Source organism: Mesocricetus auratus, unplaced genomic scaffold, assembly GCF_017639785.1.
Source record: "Mesocricetus auratus isolate SY011 unplaced genomic scaffold, BCM_Maur_2.0 Super-Scaffold_100031, whole genome shotgun sequence".
Taxonomy (NCBI): domain Eukaryota; kingdom Metazoa; phylum Chordata; class Mammalia; order Rodentia; family Cricetidae; genus Mesocricetus; species Mesocricetus auratus.
Window position 1 is genome coordinate 18,087,152 of NW_024429212.1, and position 15,643 is coordinate 18,102,794.

Below are 15,643 nucleotides of genomic sequence, written 5' to 3' on the forward strand. Positions count from 1 at the left end.
CCTCAACATAACACCAGTAGCACAGACAATGAGATTGACAAATAACAAATGGGACCTCTTGGAACTGTAAGGCATAGGACACAGTCAAAAAGACAAAAAGGCAGGCCACAGAATGGGAAAAGATATTCATTAACCCTACATCTGACAGAGGGCTAATCTCCAAAATTTACAAAGAACTCAAGAAGCAAGTCTCCAAAACACCAAAAGATCCAATTAAAAGGTGGGGTACAGAACTAAATAGAGAATTCTCAATAGAGGAGTCTAAAATGGCTGAGAGACACTTAAGAAAGTGCTTAACATCCTTAGCCATCAGGGAAATGCAAATCAAAACCACTCTGGGACACCATCTTACTTCTGTCACAATGGCTACAATCAAAAACACTGAAGACAATTTATGCTGGAGAGGATGTGGAGAGAGGGAAACACTCCTCCACTGCTGGTGGGAGTGCCAACTCGTACAGCCACTTTAGAAATCAGTATGGAGATTCCTCAGGAAAATGGGAATCAATCTACCATAAGACCCGGCAATTCCACTCTTAGGCATATATCAAAAAGATGCAAATTCATACAACAAGGATGTCTGCTCCATTATGTTCATAGCAGCATTATTTGTAATAGCCAGAACCTGGAAGCAGCCTAGATGCCCCTCAACTGAAGAGTGGATAGAGAAAATGTGGTACATTTACACAATGGAGTATTACTCAGCAGAAAAAAATAATGGAATGTTGACATTTGCATGTAAATGGATGGCACTAGAAGAAACCATCCTGAGTGAGGTAACCCAGTCACAAAAAAGACAAACATGGTATGTACTCACTCATATATGGATTTTAGACATTGATCAGGATAGTGCCAGTCTACCCTTCCACTGACAGAGAGTCTAGGATACAGGAAAGAACCTAAGAGGGATATATATGCATGGTACCTCAGAGGAGAGAAATGAGGCAAGGTCTTCTGAACAGATTGGGAACACGGTGAGGGGTGAGGGGGGGAGTAGGAGTTGGGATGAAGAGAGGGGGAGAAGAGGAAGAGAGAGTAGGTCATGGGGGAACAAGACGGTTGAGTGAGGGGTAGAATAGGGGGAAGAGGGAATCATAGGTTAGAAGACAGATCTGGCACCAGTGAGACCTCTAGTGATCTAAAGGGATGACACCAACTGGCAAGCTAAACAATAGTGGAGAGACCACCTTAAATGCTCATTCCTGATAATGAACTTGATGTCTATAGCCATTCTAGAACCTTCATCCAGTGACTGATGAAAGCAGAGGCAAACACCTACAGTTAAACACTGAATTGAACCCATGGAACCCAGTGACTGAGAGAGAGGAGCGATGAGCATATTGGCAAAGAATGGGCTGGCAAAACCAGCAGAGACAGCTGATCTGAACAAGGGGGACCTCTTGGACCCCAGACCGACAGCTGGGATGCCAGCATGGGACTGATTTGGACCCCCTGAGTGTGAGAGTCAGTGAGGAGGCCTGGGCAACCTATGGGGCCCTGGGCAGTAGATCAGTGTTTATCCCTGGCATACAAACGGACTTCGTGTGTCCATAACACAAAGAGGGATTCTCTCTCAGCCTGGACTCCTAGGGGAGTGCCTGGACCCTGCCCTGAGTGAAATGACAGACTCTAGATATCCCATATGTGGAAGGAAGGGGGCATAGGGTGGGAGGCTGAGGGGGATGGTGGGGGGTGCGGGAGGAGGGGAGGGAGAGGGAACTGGCATTGACATGTGAAGCAAGCTATTTAAAAATAAAGTAATAAAAATAAAAACAAAAATAAAAAATTATATACATTAATTGTGCATGAATTCATGAGGGACAAATCTCAAACTGCTGCATGGCCCATACGACAAAAATCTAACAAGTGAATAAAAGTATGTAAAGTAGGTATTATTCAGTAAGTAGTAGGCAGATTATTTTCATGTCATTACCCTTTTATTATGATAAAATACTAAATATTTAGAAAGTTCTTTTAGTATTTCTACATTACTCATATTGGATAACTCTTTTTTCATTGCATATTATCTTTACTAATCTCAAGGAATTTTTTAATCCTGTATTGTTATATGATATCCCTAAATGAGGTGACATAGCAAAAAATTTCTCATTTAGGAGGCCTCAGAAATCTCTGGAGCCTTGGGTAGTAGATTAGTGTTCGCCATGGCATAAGAATGAACTTTGGGAGCCCACTCCAGATGGAGAGATGCTCTCTCAGCCTGGACAGGTCCTGCCCTGGATGAAATGACAGATTCTGGAGATTCCCCCCAAGGAGGGCCTCACCCTCCCTGGGGAATGATGTGGCAATTGGGCTGGGGGTGGGTATGGGGTTTGTGGAGGGATAAGGGAGGGAGCTGGGATTGACATTTGAAGCATGCATGTTTCTAATTTAAATTTAAACATTTATAAGTTGAAAAAAATTCTCATTTAAAGTCCTCTGAAAAACTATTGGTTCACACAAGCTCATATTTTATTGTGTACATTTTAGCTGGTGTTCAGTGTGTAGAGAAATGGATCCCACTGCATCAGATCGACACCTATCTTCAGAAAAGCAGGTAACTAATTGTGTGTGAGAAGCATATCCTCAGGGAGTTCATTCCCAAGGAACTGTCTAGGTCTAGTCACTTAGGGAAATGGTAAATGAGTTCTCTGTGAAAATATTCCCAGGAGTCTCAGAAATAGCAAAGAAAGATAATAACTCAAAAGCCTTCTTGGTGTTTTCTATTATTGTCTTCCTAACTTGAGCTTTCTATCCACTTTGACACCTTTGTATGAACTGAAAAACTGAGAGCTCTGAAGCAAATCTTAAACTTTCACCTTCATTAGAGTCTCTCTGTCTTCTGAAAAGGAAAAATTCAAGTGCCTTCCTTTATAATTACTTTTTACTAAATAAAGAGACACCTGTACTGTCAGGCATGTATCCCCAGGAAAGGTGGAAAGTGTAGGTTGCGGTGTCTAATTACTATACAAGAAAGACTGCTTCATATCAAAAGGCCATTCATAAACTTTGGTTGTATTTCTTTCTGAGGCTCTAGGAACAACTAGACTTTAATTTGTAATACATTTCTTTCTCAGTCTACCACTGAAACCAAACTTAGAAGACCTTAAGTTTCCATAAACACTATGAATGTTGATTACCTGAGTGAAGTATTAATGTTTTTGTCAGTCATTTGATATTATAAAAAGTTCAAAATATGAATAATTTTGTTCCTCTGACTTAAAAATTATTCTCTAATGAAGGGTGTTTTCTAAATAAACATGGTGTTTTGTAGCCTCCAAAGCCAAAATGTACTGTACATATAAAAGAAATGATGTCTGTTATCTAATTGAATATCAATATGTTATGCTGGTATGAAAATGCAAGTAGAATTATGGACAGCATCCCATCAGCAAATCATCCTATAACTGATCAGTGATTTTAAATGCTCCTAGATGAATCTATCCCTCTGAGTTGAAATAGTGATAAATCATTGGATAAGAAAATAAAAGTCTCTCTTCTGTTCCCATCCCTGCTTGCCCGCAGTCCACCCACAAAATCTATTTACTCTTCCCAGAGAGTACCTTGTTCCCTACACCAGACCTCTCCTCTGTATCAATCTATTTGTTGGATCTGTGGATTGTACTAGGGTTATTCTTTACATAAGAGTTCATATCTGCTTATAAGTAAGTCTATACAATATTTGTCTTTGTGGGTCTGGGTTGACTCTCAGTATGATTTCTTTTAGTTCCATCCATTTTTTGTTGAACTCCTGACAGTGGGAATGGGGGTGTCTCTGATGCTCTTGCCTGCTAGTGAGATCCTTTTCTTCCTACAGGGCTGACTCACCCAGCATTGATAAAGGGGTTTATGTGTAGTCCTATTGCATCTTATTATGTAATGTTTGGTTGATATCACTGGAAGGCCTTCTCTTTTCTGAAGGGAAACAGGAGCAGTGGGTCTCGGGGTGTGGGATGGAATGTGGGATGGAATGTGAGGAGAGGAGGGAGGGAAGGCTGTGGTCAGGATGCATTTTATGAGAGAAGAATAAAGAAAAAAGTCATTGAATTTCAAGAGCTGTACTGTGATATATCGTAAGAGTAACTGAAATAATCCAAAATATCTGAAGACAGAAGAATAAAGATAAACAAACTGGAAGGTAAATCACATTCATCTCAGGAGAAAGGAGAAGGGGAAGGTAGAATACATGTTAATATGAGAATTAAATAAATTTAATCATGGGACAATTTGTAGAGACTAAATCTAAACTTGAGCTTTTAAAAGCTAATGATTCACACATATCTGAAAACTATGACAGCAATGTTAAGTAAACAGCATTTGATAATGTGTGTAGGTTACATTGTTGGAAATAATAATTGGTACAATGCTCCAATTTCATATTTCTTCTGCAGCAGAGAGATTCCCATGAAGATCATCAGAATTAGAGGTGCTATCTTAACACAGCCAGATCAGAAGCTGTGCAGTGCCCATCTAGTATCATCTCCTTAGTGTCAGGTGCTTTCTGTGGAGCCCAGAAATGCTGACTTACAATCTGCTGCTTTGTCATTGATACATTCTTGATATCTAGGTTATCCTTAGTTTTTAGGAAGCTAACAGAACAAACACTTAAAAGTATCTTACGATATAGAAATAAGGTCCTCTTTGCCATAGTATTTGGGAACAGGTACCAAAGGATTTTAAGAGTGGGAAAAGCTTGTTACAATGCTTATGACAAGGGACTCATTAAGATTCTTGGAGATACTGGATTGATAGAGTGGAGAATGTTGACTGCTCTTCTAGAAGAGCTGGGTTCTATTTCTAGCATTCACAAGGAGGTTCCCAATCATCATTAATTCCAGTTCCAGGAATGCTTTGCCCTCTTTTGGCCTCTGTGGTCTCTATACTGACTGAGTTATGTACTAAGCACACTCCATGTTATTTCAGTCACAGAATGCTAACCCTGTCTTCTATAGTCACAACCAATGAATCGTGAGCCTTTGCTATTCCTGTAATACTAACTTACTTGATACTTCTTTACTATAGGTGAATCAGATAGTAACCAATAAAAGTCATCCAGAAGAGTTCATTCTACCTGGCTTTGCAGACTGTCTTTGACTGGAACTTCCTCTTTTAATTATTCTTCTGGTAACATATTCACTGGCCATGATGGGAAATGTTGCCATCATTCTTGTGTCCATATTAGACCCCTGTCTCCACAGTCTCATGTATTTCTTCCTCATCAACCTCTCCTTTCTGGACATGTGCTACACCACAAGCATTGCGCCTCAGATGTTAACTAACCTAGGATTTTCCACAAAGACCATCAGCTACATGAGGTGTGTAGTTCAGCTTTATTTTTCCACATAATGGGGGGGGCACAGAGTGTGTGCTCCTGGCTCTTATGTCTTTTGACAGCTATGTTGCTATCTGCAGGCCTTATCATGAATCAGCGTACCTGCCTCCTATTAGTGTCCACTGTGTGGCTGACAGGAATTTCATATGCTGTCTCAGAGGCTACTGCGACACTGCAATTGCCACTGTGTGGCCACAATAAACTGGATCACATAGTGTGTGAGATTCCAGTTCTGATAAAAAAATTGCCTGTGGTGAAAAAGAGAGTAATGAGCTTGCTCTCTCTGTCGTATGCGGTTTTATGTCAGCTGTTTCTCTGTGTTTAATTCTTGTCTCCTATGCTAGTATTAGATATGCTGTACTTAAGATCAAATCTTCAGAGGGAAGGACAAAGGCTTTTGTGACATGTTCCTGTCATCTCATAGCAGTTCTTTTATTCCATTGCCCAGGCATTAGCATGTGTCTTCAGCCTCCCTCCTCTATTACAAAATTTTATGGCTCTCTTCTATGGAGTGGCGACTCCTACTCTGAACCTCTTCATCTATACCCTAAAGAATAAGGATATAAAGGGGCATTAGGTAACCTATCCAGGAACATTTTTAGTTCAAAGTGAAAGCTTATAGACATTCAAAATTGTTACAAATTACAGACTTTTTCTGTACCTCATTAACTATACAAATATCATCTTTCTTTTTCATGTGTTCTTGCAAAACATGTTACTCATGTTCTTTATAATCATGCCAAGCAATACTTAGTCTTAAGTAGTATCAACCAATATGGATGTGTGCTCTGATTAGAAAATGTTACAATACTTCCATTGAGATTAACATTCAGAAGTTATTACTTTATTAAGTGATGAAACAATCATAATTACATTGTTTCAAACTAATTGTCATGAAAACCACATAATAACCATTCATCAATAGCTTTTTACTTTGTCATTTGTGAAATAAATCTTTACTCTGGTTAAGTTTTCTCAGTTTCTTGTGGGAAGGCTTGCTATACAGTGTGAATCAGAAATTGCACTTAATGGACTATTGTGAAAGTTCATAGACTTTGTTTATGTGGATGCTTACAAAATGAAGTTAACTTTTCTTAAAAATCAATACACATGTATTCTATATGAGGAATTGGGGAGTTTATCATTAAATACAAAAAAGAATAGGAAAAAAGATGAAAACACATTAGTTTTTAACATTTCTTTTGAATATTGCATCAATTAAATAGCAAGAAAGTAATTATGTAAACAGCCTGGAGTCATTTCTGTGCATATGCTTGCGGTAAGATGAAATGTCTTTTAAAACCATGAAAAAGTCAGTAATTTATAATCTGGATTTTGTATTGAAATAGGACTTGCTTACTATATCTACAATATGAGCTTTATAGATATGTAATTTTCATTTAAGGGTGTTGAAATATATATGACTAAGAGTTTAAATAGCTAAAACAATTCTAGGAATAACACCAAGATTTGAAATTTTATCAAGAAATTAGTTAAACTTCATTATAACAAATTGATTGATTATATAATTGTGTGATATCATATTAGTTTGTAGATAATTATGCATGGTATATAATAAAGAGCTAAACACTAGAGAAAATGCAAGAAGGGTCAGATTGGACCTGTTGCAACAAACTGTTGTGAACATAAACAGTTGGATGCTGGAAACTAAACTTGTGTCCCCTGGAATAGCCCCAAGTGATTTTAACTGCTAATTCATCTCTTTAATCCTCATTTCTTGTGAATTTTGTATTAGGTAGCCACACTGCTGTGGTTAAACGAATGGTCAAAAGGAAAAGTGCCCTCAGGATTGGGGGCCTATCAGGAAATGGAGATATTTTAGTAAAATGTTGCAAAATTTCAGTCCAATGGAAAAGTAAGCTTGAGACCTATTGTATATCATGCTCACTGTAGTTAGTACTAGTGTACTCTATGCTTGAAAACCTCTAAGAGAGTAGATCTTAAAAGTTCTTTCTGCAATTATTTGTGTGCGATAGTGGATATAATGACTATCAGGAATAAATTATTTTATGATATACACTTTTACAAATATAGTCATCCAAAATTCATATAATTATGTTTACTATACCATAAGTGTGGGAAAATTTAAATGAAGAGAGATAATACTTTATTACATGTTTCAAATCATAAGTTTTGCATAGTACATAATGATTCAAAGATATTTAATATGGTTTTAAGTTTAATATTCTTGCTATATTTGGCATAGCATACATACAATAAATCAACAATAACGAAAGCTGTTTTGGAACTTACTGTATAACTCTGATCAAACTCTACAAAGAAGAGTCAATTACAAACAGGACAAGGTAATTTAACAGAAAGTTTTACTGTAAGTGGTTTAAGTGCAAAGTGAGAAAAAAATCAAGCAGCAAAGTATTTCTTGTATTCATTGAAAGGAGAATGAAAGCAAATTTTCTAGCTTCTAGGTCATTTACATTCTAGGATCAGCAGGGAGAATAGGCTTGGAGACAAAGTAGGCTGGTTGGTAACAGATTTAACTGTTTTATTAGAATTATAAACTCAGATATATAAGAGCTTCCCAAATGAGCTATTCATATCTGAAGACTCAAATTTAACAACCATAAATAAGAGGAAATGTCTGACATTTTTTTTCTGAGTCTCTGTTACATCACTCAGAATGATTGTTTGCAGCTTGATCCTTTTATCTGTGAAATTAAAAACATTATTTTTCTTAACAGCTTAATAATATTCCATTGTGTTCATGTATAAAATTTTTATTATCCATCCATGAATCACACACACAAAAGTTAAGTCCAAATGGATCAAATACCTTATCATGAATCCAACCACACTGAATCTCTTAGAAGACAAAGTGGGAGGTACCCTTGAGCGAATTGATACAAGAGAATGCTTCCTGAATATAACACCAGTAGCACGACACTGATATTGACAATTAGCAAATGGGACCCCCTGAGAAGCTTCTGTAAGGCAAAGGATACAGTCAACAAGACAAAAAGGCAGCCCACAGAATGGAAAAAGATATTTGCTAACTCCACATCTGACAAAGGGATAATCTCCAAAATTTACAAAGAACTCAAGAAGCAAGTCTCCAAAACACCAAAGGATCCAAAAAGTTGTCTCCATAACTAAATAGAGAATTCTCAATAGAGGAGTCTAAAATGGCTGAGAGACACTTAAGAAAGTGTTCAACATCCTTAGCCATCATTGAAATGCAAATCAAAACAACTCTGAGATACCATCTCACTCCTGTCAGAATGGCTAAAATCAAAACCACCAATGACAATTTATGCTGGAGAGGATGTGGAGAGAGGGAAACACTCCTCCACTGCTGGTGGGAGTGCCAACTCATTCAGCCAATTTGGAAATCAGTATGGAGATTCCTCAGAAAAATGTGAATCAGTCTACCACAAGACCTAGTTCTTCCACTCTTATGCATATACCTAAAAGATGCACATTCATACAACAAGTACATCTGTTCCACTATGTTCATAGAAGCATTATTTGTAATAGCCAGAACCTGGAAGCAACCTAGATGCCCCTCAACTGAAGAGTGGATAGAAAAAATGTGGTACATTTACACAATGGAGTACTACTCATGGAAAAAAAACAATGGAATCTTGAAATTTGCAGGCAAATGAATAGCACTAGAAGAAACCATCCTGAGTGAGTCACAATAAGACAAACATGGTATGTATTCACTCATATATGGATTTTAGGCATGAAACAGGGGAGTGCCAGCCTACAATCCCACAGCCAGAGAGTCTGGAAAACAGGGGGGACCCAAAGAGAGTTATGCTTGGTTCCCCAGAGATGGGGAACCAGAATCTCCTGAGGGGATTGGGAGCATGAGGGTGGGGAGGAGAGGAACCTTAGAGGAAGAGAGGGGGTGAAGAGGAGGGGAAAGGAGGGCATGGGGGAGCAGGAAGGTTGAGTTGGGGAAGAATAGAGGAGAGCAGGATGAGAGATACCATAATAGAAGTAGCCATTATAGGTTTGAAAAGAGATCTGGCATTAGTGAGATGCCCAGATACCTACAAAGATGACATCAACTGGCAATCTAAGTAATAGTGGAAAGGCTACCTTAAATGCCTTCTCCTGATAATGTGATTGATAACTTCCTAGTATGCCATCCTAGAGCCTTCATCCAGTGGCTGAAGGAAGGAGAAGCAGACACCCACAACTAAACACTGAACTGAACTCCTGGAAACTAGTTGCAGAGAGGGAGGAATGATCAGAAAAGGGGTCAAGACTGGGCGGGTGAAACCCACAGAAATAGCTGACCTGAACAAAGGGGACCTCATAGACCCCAAACATGAAAGAAGACACACTGGAGAGAAACCCTATGAATGCCATCAGTGTGGTAAAGCCTTTGCACAATGCAGTCATCTGCATATGCATGAAAGGACACATAATGGAGAGAAACCCTATGGATGTAATCATTGTGGTAAAGCCTTTGCACGTTCTAGTCTTCTGCAAAACATGAAAGAACACATACTGGAGAGAAACCCTTTGAATGCAATCAATGTGGTAAAGGCTTTGCATGTCACATTACTCTTCAAAGACATAAATTAATGTATACTGGAGAAAAACCCTAAGAATGTACTCAGTGTGGTAAAGCCTTTGCATATTACAACATTTTTCAATGTCATAAAAGAACACATAAAAGAGAGAAACACTGTATGTAATCACTCTGTTAAAGCATTTTCATGTGTCAGTAGTCTCCAAAATCTTGAGAGAATATCACCCTGCAGAGAAACTATATAAATGTAATCAGTGTGGTAAAGTTTCACACTTTATACATGAGTAAAACTTTTTGTGTGAAATCAATCTGTTAATGACTTTGCATATTACATTAGTCTTTGAGTACTACTTATTATAAAGAATTTGGTAAGATCTTTTTCCAACACACTTACATTCGGTTAAACAAGAGTGTTTATTCTATAGAAAGGAATTTGACAGTGTCAGCAATCTATTCAAGCATTATGATGACTGTTTTTACACCATTTGCACCAGCAAACTCATGGGAAAAAAGAACTCATGAATTTATGAATCCCTCTGTGTAGGGTAAAAGAGCCAGGCAAAGAAACACATTGACTCTGAAATCAAGGCAAGTGGAGGACACACACTTTGGCCCTGAAATCACAGCCAAAGAAACACACCCTGACCCTGAAACTAGAGCTAAAGAAACACACTTTGTCCCTGAATTCAGAGCCAATGAAAGAAACACCCTGGCTCTGAAACCAGATCCAAGCAGTTAAAAAGGACCACTGAGAGACACACACTTTGGCTTTGAAACCAGAACCAAGAAACACATTCTACCCTTGACAAACTGAGCATAAAACCAATGAATCCCTGAGCTCAAAACCAACCATTCCCTGATAAAGAAATACAGTCAATTTCTCAGCTTTTTAAACTCAGTGACTGAAATCCCACCAATTCCCACCTTGAAAATTCCAAGGAAAAACCCTGCCCATAAGAAGCCCTATGTAAAAGCCCTGTGCCTGTTCAGTGACAGAAGTCCTTTTCCACCTTGACAGAGGCGGCCACTCCCCTGGATTTCTCCCAAATTAACCTTTTGAATGAGTCTCTGGGGTGAAGACTTTCTTTCACCATTCTTGATCAGAAACTCCATAGTGGAGTGGAGCAGAGAAATAAACACCTCTGCTGGGAAACTCCCCTAGGCAGTGAAGCAGAGGTAACAACTTTTTGCTGGAGCCAGAACAGACTGCTACCTTTGTGTAGTGGTTCCCCCCTTAGCTGAGTGAAGCAGAGGAGTGCCAGTTTGGTCTGTAGCTGAGAAGAAATGGACAACTTTTTTGGGAAACTCTCTAGTGGAGTAGAACAGAGATGTAATGGACACTTCTGGGAAACTGGAGAGTGTATCAAAGCCCAGAATACCTTACCTTAATAACTGTGGGTACATCCTGATTTCTGACAGTCATGATACATTTTTTTTTTCAGAAATCCAGGATACCTTCCCTCCACAGTCTGGTATAACCTGACTTCCCTACAATCCGGATTCCTTTCTCCCAGCGTAGTTAACCAGGGTACCATCCCTTTAATGCTGTAGATATAGCCTGACTTCTGACAGTCATGGTACCTTTCTCTTCAGAGCTGTAGGTATCTAGGATACCTTGCCTCCACAGCTTCAGGTATAGCCTGACTTTCCAACATAGTACCTTTCTCTTAATTGCTGTAAGTACCCTCCCTTCACAGCTGTAGGTATAGCTTGACTTTTGACATGTTATCTCTCCTCCCCTCAGAACTGTAACATTTACACTATGAATTTACATAAGGTAACCCCTTCAGATTTTATACTTCAATTATATGAAATAATTAATTCAGATATAAAACTTTATGAATTTGTACTATTTCCTTTTATGTTGTTGTGATATAATATCTGTGTCAACTTATAAAAGAGTTTAATCTGATCGTTGGTTCCAGAAGGATACAGATCACTATGAGAGTGGCATGGCAACAAATGTCAGACATGGCAGTTAAAGCAGAGGCTAAGAATTCACATCCTTAAACTGCTGTATAAAGTAGAGAGTGGGAACTGGGAGTGTTGTTTGGATGTAAATTCTCAAAACCTTACCCCTGGCGACATATTTCCTCCAACACTGCAACATTTCCTACATCTTCCCCCAAGTGATACCACCAACTTAGAAGGACTGATTTCTCTGACTTCAAACCTACATGCTTGCTTTCTGTTACATGAATCAATTCATGATGATGAAAAACTCTGTAAGTAAGCTGTTAGGTGCCTCAACAGAGAAAAACTTTCATGAGTGAAAATATGTTTGTTTAAAGAGTCATTTTAATTTTAATTATGTGATGTTAGTGTGTGTTTGTGTGGGTATTTGAATGTACATGCAGGTTCCTGAGAATGTTAGACCTTTGGGTCTTCTGGTCCAGGGATTACAGGAAGTTGTCAATAATCATATCTTGGTCTGGGAATGAACATATCTTAACTGCCCATCCATGTCTCTGGCACTTTAAGTATTTAAAAGCATATTCATACCATTTTGAAGTCAGAATATAGGGGCAAACTTATACAAGAGAAAACCCCTATACATGCAATGACTTGGTAAAGACTTTAGATATCACAGTTGTCTTCAGGTTCAAGGAAAGAAATCTCATTCCATTTCTTTTTAATGGTAGCCTTGAAGGAAATAAATTAAAGTAAGTGTGTCTAAGAAAAGGTGGTGGGTTGTTGTTCCTGTTTTTTTTCATATTTTCAGAAATTTACTTGAGATTTTGTTGTTTGTTATTAGTCTGACTTGGATTTCAGTAATGATTGAGGGACATATTTGAACTCAATGATCCTCATGTGTCTGCCTCCTGTGTACATGTCCAAGGGTAGATCATATACTGTACCCAATGTGTACTGTTTTGTCAACACCATTTAAAAATGTTAATCTTAAAATGCTTAAGAGTATATAAGAAACATTAACTACCTCATGTATGTATTCAAAACAGTATTTCCATTTATCTGGTAGAGATGTAATAAAGTAGGAAAATCATATCATAACTTGATGTTACTGACATAAGAATACTGGTACTAGCATATACATCATACACACATATAATGAAATTTAAAATTAGCATGTAAAATCAATTACATTTACATATACTAGCAGTAAACAGTACAAATGAAAATTGCAAAATTAATTCAATTTAACATAACATTAAGAATAAATTAACTGAGGCAGTTAAAAGATTTTTAAAAATGGAAGTCATAAAACATTATTGAAACCATTTAAGGCAAATCTCAACACTAGGGAAGCTAAGGCAGCAAGATCAATACTCTGCATGGTAGCCTAGGCTTTGTGAGTCCATTTCAAAGATACCAAAAACAAAATACTAAAAACAAACAAAAACCTAACAAACCTGTAAGACTCACACTTCTTGACTTTAAAACTTATTATAAAGGTATAAGTAACCAAAACTACATGGAAGTGACATAGATAGACAGACATACATAGATCAGTGGAACAGATGGCCACAAACAAACCCTCTCATATCTGGCATATGCTTTTAGGTAAGTGTGCAAAACAGTATGAAAAGATCAGTCTTTTTAACAAATGGTGCTAGGGAAAGTGAGTATTTACACACTGAATAATGAAGTTGAATGTTCACCTAAGAAAAAATGAACTCAAAGTGGACCAAAGACTTGTACCTAAGACCTAACACTGTTAAACTAAGAAAAACAAGGAATAAAAAGCCTGACAATGTTGACTTTAGCAATGATTCATTGGATAACAGAAATCACAACACTGAAAACAGGTACGGTGGCTCACACATGTACACTGTAACTCAGGAGGCTGAGACAGGAGGACAGCATTAGAGTTCAAACCCAGCCTACACAGCCAATTTAGTTTGAGGCTAGACAGAAAGATACGTAGTGAGACCTTGCCACCAAACACAGATTCCAGACAAGTTTAATCTAATACCCAACATCCTGAGAAAGCCTCATATGTTTCTGATTAAAGTTTAATCACAGATTTGTACCAGAAATACTTCTTGACAGGGATAAGCCTAACCAGACATAAAATAGAAAAGCCTTTCCCAAAGATATTGTACATGACAGACAAAAAGGAGACATTTTTCATTTGTAAAAAAATGTAAAAGAAAATTCTTAAGGCTTGACATGTAGGAGGACAACAAGGACACACAAGATGTTTATTTATCATTTTGAGTGATAACTAAAAACATTTTTGTTACAGTGGCCTTTTATGCTTTTCAAGACAAGGTTTCTCTGTGAATCCTAGGCTGTCCTGGAAGTTATTCTGCAGACCAAGCTGGCCACAAAGTCTGAAAAATACCTCTGCCTCCCGAGTGCTGGGAGTAAAGGCCTGCACCACCACACCCACAGTTAGTGTCCTTTATAACTTTTTATAATGCAAATATTTTGTAAGTAGCAAAGGAAATAATAGCACACAGAAAAGGTAGTACTGATCTCCTGGTTTCTCCCTCTACCCTGGTCCTGGGCAACCTGGCCTTGTTCCTGCTCCTGATTCCTCTCCTTCTCTCAGCCACGTGGTTTCTCCTGAGCACCAACCTGTCACTCCATACCAGTCCTCTCCAGGGCCTGTGCCTTCTCCTTAGGGAGTCTTTCCTGGTCTAGGGGCCTCTAATCCTCAGGTTCCCTCCTAGTCCTGGGATAAATCTCATCTGATCTTCTCCAGGTGACCTTCCCTCACCCCAGGATCTGTCTTTGACAGGTGATTGCTCCTCGCTGACAGCTCAAAGGCTGTCAAAGTTTGCATGGCTGCATTGTACATGCTTTAAGTGGCTGTATAAGGGCCAAAGGCAGCTCCATGACTCCAGTTTCAAGATCCCAAATTGCTGAGCATCGTTCTAAACCACTCCCTTTCCTTTTCCATTTATGAGCAAGCACCTCCTGTCTGTTCTCTCTCTTTCCATTTTTGCTCATGATTGGTTAACAACCACACTTCGTTCCCTTTCCCAATGAACTCCATGTGGGTTTTTTGAGTTTGGTGGATCGTGTTTCACTGCCCAAAGCTGCAGCAAAGAAAAACAATAATAACAATCATCATCATCTGCAGAATAACTATTAACAGTGCATCTGTTGGGCTAGCACAATACCTCAATTTAAGAGCACTTCTTGTTCTTCCAGAGTACTGGAGTTCTATTTCTACCTCCTAAACCTGATGACTCTCAACCATGTGTATATACAGCTCCTAAAGATGATAATTTCTCCTGATCTCCACGGGTACTTCCATATGCATGTACATATATACACATAATTTTAAATAAATATTATATATATATAATTTTTGAGACAGGGTTTCTCTTTGTAGCACTTGCTGTCCTCCAACTCAGAGATCCACCTGCATCTGTCTCCACAGTGCTGAAATCAAAGGCTTGAACCACCAGTGTCTGGCTAAATTCCTTTTTAAGTGTATTTGCTTTACTATTGATTAACAAGAAATCCCCAAATTAAGTAACTACAGTAAAGCTCCAGAGTGCAACAGTTAAGTGTCTTTGGCTAGACTAGAGGTCACTGCCATACTTCCTCTCTGACACCTTGATTAAAAACTTGGCTATCAGTAGGGTCTAGTAGCTCAAGGTTGGACGACCTGTAACTTCAGGACTCAGGAGGATAAAGAATGGAGGTACACAGAGTTTGAGGACAGCCTGGGCAATGTAGAGGCAGGATAATCAAGCCTGAGAGGTCCTCTTGTGCTGCATAGAGAGCTCAAGATGAGTGTGCACTACATGAAGTCTTGTGTAAGGAAGGGAGGAGCCCACAGACTTTCACAAAATCTACACACCAAACAGAACAAA

General features: G+C 38.5%; 1 pseudogene; it reads left to right on the forward strand.

Annotated features, from left to right (window-relative positions):
- The first annotated feature begins 2,509 nt into the window (after nucleotides 1-2,509).
- On the forward strand, nucleotides 2,510-5,906 carry LOC121135096 (annotated as a pseudogene).
- The last annotated feature ends 9,737 nt before the right edge of the window (nucleotides 5,907-15,643 follow it).